This window comes from Falco rusticolus, chromosome 8 (genome assembly GCF_015220075.1).
Source record: "Falco rusticolus isolate bFalRus1 chromosome 8, bFalRus1.pri, whole genome shotgun sequence".
Taxonomy (NCBI): Eukaryota; Metazoa; Chordata; class Aves; order Falconiformes; family Falconidae; genus Falco; species Falco rusticolus.
Window position 1 is genome coordinate 25,537,848 of NC_051194.1, and position 6,000 is coordinate 25,543,847.

Consider the following 6,000-nt stretch of genomic DNA (forward strand, 5'->3'; position numbering starts at 1 on the left):
AAAGCTTTCGCTTTAATTTCCTCTTTGCAAAAACTATTCAGGGCAGTTCTGATTTCGGATGTACTTCTATAGCTCTACTAGTATGCTTGATATTAATAAGCGTGCTTTCCAAAAGCATGATCTAATTGACACAGTTGTGATGAGACAGAATTTGGCCCACATAGTGAAACATAAAGCAAATCACATAAACTGATGGTAACCGATAGATCGCATGTGTCAGATTCAAAAATCAAAATACTTCCATTAAAAAAATGTGGTTTACAGCAATTGCACCAGGAACCATATGAATAGTGAGCAAATGTGTGTGCTGGAGCTGCATGGCCATGACAATGTCTACCACAGCTCATTAGATCCTGTGACACCCCAGTGAGACAGGCAAAATCTGCCATGGTGGGGTGGGCACTGAGACTTGATCCCTCACCTGCATGATGTGTCCTGCAGGCAATCTCAGACTTTCAGTCCTTTACCTAAATCCTTTGCAGGAAGGAACTACCCGGTTCTCACACCTAAAGTGTACGTTGAATTACAGAGTCAGCACTCAAATTTAGGTGGGTTTTTTTTCCATCTGAAATGTTGCTCGTGTTTGGAGCTAATTTTTAAAGGGACTCCTTCAAGATGCAGTTGAAATAGTCTGCACTGGGTTTCTCACAACTCATTTGATGCTATTTTCCAGTCAGCACATACAGTTCAAGACCCCTCTCTTCCATTATTTGAAGCTCTGGAACATTAAACACTGTCTTGTGTTGTAGTTTGAATATGAGATTACTTAAGTAGCAGTGAATATCTGGGCAACATATCTGCTTTACAAAGGGAGCACGCGTTTGGATGCTGCCTGAAATGCTAATATTTTACAGAAAATTATATGGAGCCGTTCATTAACTAGCTATTTTTTCCTTTGTGCAATATTTTACAAAATTTGATTCTAAACTCTGGTTCAGCAACTAAACCAGTGATTTTATTTGAAGAGAAGCACTAAAGAGCTGGCTTTTAAAACATTTAACTCTGATTTTGCATTTTAAAAGTATGCTAATATTATGAAGGATCAAATTGCTAGAATATTTTTTTATGAAAGAATATTTTTTCTTAAAGTTTACAAAGTAAAATAAATTTGAGTATATATAGAAAGCAGTCAATTAATTCTTTTGAACTAATTGATAGATTTGAGTGAGTTCTGTGTCCCATGGAAGTTAATAGGAGTTCTTTTGCTTTCATTTAAATGCTATCCAGACATAATCTTCTGAATTCGGTGCATCTTTACTATAAGTCTTAGTGCAAAACTTGTCTTATGGGGCTATGCAATTACTTCCATAATTTTTTTTTTTTTACAATAGCATGCATTTTTGGAGTACAGTATTATGAAATAGTGTGTATATGCATGTCTTTCAAACCAGTTTGATATTTGAATGTGTTATTATGCAGCCTATTATTACTCAGGCAAATAGGCAGTTAATTTGGTGTAAAATATAGGAAGTAAAATACCAATGAGTCCTTTACATAGGCTTCCTACCCAGTGAGTAATAGTGTAGCAACCTGAAAGAAGGCAGGTATTTTGCATTTCAATAGCCTCTAGTAAGGACATATTTAAATAAGGATGCGTTTATGTTACACACAAGCATAGCTGGAATTTGTCTATACTAAAAATGATCTTTGTGACCTACTCTGACTTTAATTTTCTGTCACTGTAGACAGTTAATCCTGATCATAGATTGCCAATATCTTTGCTGATATAATTGCTAATACAGTACTAATATCATACATTGCTTATAAGTGAGATCCGTTGGGGATTTTTATCCTGAAGAAATAAATAAATGTGTAAATAGGAATGATATATCTAAATTGTACAATGTGGATGCTTGTATGATGAAGCAAAAAAGGCTTGGGAACGGCACACTGCAGGAAAGATCAAGGAAATGTCAGATATATTCCCATGTGTGACACTGGCCTGCTGTCTGCCCTTGAGCAAGTTACATCATGAGGCTGTATCTTGGTATGATCACACAGCGCAATACTTAGCTTCCTTGGAGGAGTGTTTTAAGACTGACAAATGAAAACCTACTATATAATACACTATCGAATGTAATTATTATTGAGTTACCAGTTACCATTATTGAGTTATTAACTTGGCAAAAAGGTGTCTAGAACAAAAAGGGCAGCAAGATAAAAGCAAATACTGATAATGTTTCTGGTCTTCCCTCTGTGCAGACATCGGATGGCAAAGGAAACAAATCCTTCATGTGATTTCTGAACCCAGCAGGGAAATAGAAATGCTTCCTGAAAAGAGAGAAAATAAATAAAAATGCAAGCAAAAAAGTAACTAATCCTTCATATTTGTCTAAGAACTTCTGAACCCCATTTAGATAAGTATATTCTTTCTTGGGGCAAATGACTTAATTTAAATTAATGTTATATGATCTATAAAAATATTTTGTCAAGTCTCTTGGCTTTTCCAAATTAACATTGAACTTTCTAAGGCCTTTCTCCATGATATAATAACCTAATTCCAGTTTCATGAATGTCTAGTAAAGAATGTTTTATCCACCTATAAGAAAGTTGTAATTCAAACCTAGAAAACACTGCAAAATATTCAATGTGGCACCAGTATGCCCCTGGTACGTATAAACATTGCTAAGAACTATTTAGTGACTTTGAAGACTGGAAAGGTAGAACATGCAAAAGAACCAGAAAGCACTTGAAATAATACCTGCTTTAAATCCTCAGGACTGTAAAATATACCTGTGTAAGTAAGTAAAACTGTGTAACTATGATATTCTCCCATTTTTTATGACACTAATGAGTATAAGAATCTTGATATCTTTAGACTGAGAGCACTTCAGTGATGTAAAGATGTCTTGAAATACAGAAGTGGTTTCAGAAATGGTGCTGTAAATTATGCTATGAGTTGTTTTCTTTTATTCCAAAGTCTTGTTTGTGGTTCCAGTCTATGCTACACTACAACCTTATAGTAGTAAGTGAGGAGTGATTCGCATATGTTGAGTGTTTTTATTAAGAATTTGTCTTGATTATGGCTGAAATTGATTCCTCAAGACAACTGTCTGTATAACGAAAAAGCATTAACTGTAGGGATAGAATTGATTAATAACCATTCCTGTCTGGTAGCATAAGTAAAGACATCAAGGGAGGTGGAAAAGAAAGACATGAATCAGCAATCAAAGAAGACAGGGCAAAAGAGACTGGAGAGGTCACCTAATGCATCCCTGCCTCAAGATAAGATCAACAATACCTAAGTCAGTCTTGACAGAGGCTTGTTGAATTCTTTTTAAATGCCTGCAGTAATACAGATCTCCTAACTTCCTCAGCATATTATTTCAGTTGGTAACTATCCTGACAGTTGAGAAGTTTTGCCCTACTCCTTACCTTTGATTTTTTTCCCCTGCAGTTAAAACTAAAGAGAAAACTACTCTTGTTCTTTTAGTAAGTAGCAAGAATTCACTCCATTAACATCACAGATACCTTTCACCGATTTTTGAAGGCTGATACTGTATCTTTCTTGGTGAAACATCTCCCTTCCTTGCCAGCCTCTCATTTCTTTTCCGCTCAGAGTGAAAACAGAGGCTGTAAAGAGCTAGATTTCTTCCTCCTTGTTGAGATACAGAAAGTTCAGGTTTATCTCTTATCTGATTGAGGATTTAAATGAAACCCCAAGAGATCTTGTGAAAGCACATTCTCACCTTGACTTTAAGAGATAGCCTTTGATTGGGTACTGGTTGCGGTTAATATTGGTTAATCCTGAAAATCGGAGAGGTAAAACATTCTTGGAGTCCAATTTTGAGAACTTTACAATATCATCAAAGGAGCATATCCTAGCTTTCTTCCCTCAGTGGTATCTTGTCTAGCCAGTGCATGCTTGCTGGGCTGCGTCCTGGGTAAAAAAAAAAAAAAAAAAAGAAAAAAAAAAAAAGAGAGGAAAAAAAGGAAAAGAAAGAAAAAAGAAAAAAAAGACACCATTTCTGAACGTGTACGATTTTGTAAGAGCCTTCAGTTACTATGCTGCTGCTGGTTTTAGTAACTGTGTTTCCTTTGCTGCACTTTGCACTTTCGGTTTGACTGGTTGAAAAAAAGTTGTTCCACAAGAAGGGTAGTTTCAGTGGAAGCCAGGAATTGGTTTACACCTCACAGATAGCTAGATAGCTAGTTGGGTTTTGGTTTTTTTTAATATACGTATGTGTATATGTATAATTACCTATGAAGTTAAGCTACAGATACTTGTCAATGAAATTTTTATACTGAACTGCAGAAAATTGCGCCAAAGATGACAGAGTGGAACGTTACGCTTGACTTAAGTAACTCAGTTGCTAGAAACTCAGGTTCAGCTTCAGCAAGCTGTAGATTACAAGTTACACTTATATTAATGTATGTTCATTAATCTAAGCTGAAAGCCAGTGTTTATTGGCAAAACTATTTTTCTATCATCTAAACAAATAACTTTCAGTAACTTTAGGAATTTTATTGAGGTACAGTGGACCACAGTAGAAATGGATTACCCAGGTAATGTTGGAAGATGCTTTCCTGCTCAATATCTGTGAAATTCTAGGAAAAAAAAAAATAAAAAAAAAAAATCCATACTAGATGATTTTCGTTAAAGACAGGGACAAAGTATGTTATTTTCCCTTTGCTATCCTCTTTCCTCTGTGCAAATAGGTGAACTTGTTACAGCTTGGATTTTGTCAAAACACCTGGAACTTCGTGAAGCCTTGATTTGAGCTCCCATTAAGGTTTTAATCATATATGTTGCATAATGCAACTTGCATCATCATGCAGCAAGCCCCACTGCCATGTTTCTTATTGATGCACTTGTGCTTCATGTGTCCCGTTCCCTAAATCGACCTTACCTGTGCATTTTAGCACTGTTGAACTTGCACAGTATTACTCAATAAAATGCCCAATATTTAAAGAAACAAGAATGATCTTGTAATTCATCCTCACAAATGCCAGTGGCTAGTTTATGACCTGTGTCTTTTGCAAGAAGAGAATTCATCACCCAAGTCTGCCATTTCAAACCACCCAGATAGAGGATTGATGACTTCGGCTGGGAAGTTCCCACAAACACGTAGGGTGGTACGTGTGAAACAGCCTCTGGCCAGGACCTGTGTCACGCGGTACTTCCTTGATCCACATTAGCAGGTTTGGAGATGCCGTTAGTTGGCCAACAATAAATACCCAGTCCATCTCTCCCAGTCTGTAGCGCTTTTGTGGTAATAAAATCCAATGTATGAGTCAAAGTTGAACTTTGTCGTTATAGTAGAGGATCAGGAATTCATGACTAAGATAATGCGTCTTGAAAATGTCAAAAAGCAGATGGAGAAAATCCTGTCATCTTGGTCTATATTTTTCAGCTGTTCCTAACTTCAGCCTATCCCAACCTATAGATTTATTCCACTCCATATACTTGAATGGCATGGGGCAAGTGTGGATGGTTAGTTTTCCTGAGGTGGTGGTGGGACATTCATAGTAGAGGAAAGAGGTCTTTTTAGGTCAATATGCCCCCCAGTTCCTAATTCCTCAGACTTCAAAAGGCCTTTGCTAATTCGGGCACCAGGAGCCTGAGCAAGAGTGTTTTTCCAGTTGAGATTTTTGCAAGACAGATTTTCATCTTCTTGTTCAGCAGACACTGTTCTCCCCATCCCTGCAAGCTTCCTAACTACCCTCATATATAGCACTGCACCCCCTGCGAGTTAATGATGATCTGGCAACAACAGGCGAGTTCTGAAGGGAAGTAATACTGCGTGAAAAAGCCTGGAAGAAGGACCTGGAAAGTTCTGCTTCTTGGTGAATATTACTTAATGCAGGCAAGTATGAGGTAATGAAGTGCTTTGACTGAAATAATGAACCTCTTCATCAGACTATCAATCTACCTATCCATCCATCCATCTATTTGTTTATCTATGCATTTATTTTTACTTCACTAGGGGAAACTATACAGAAAGAACTTAGTTAAAAAACTGGGATGTGGAGACTGTGGAAGGGTATCTCTTGTATCTG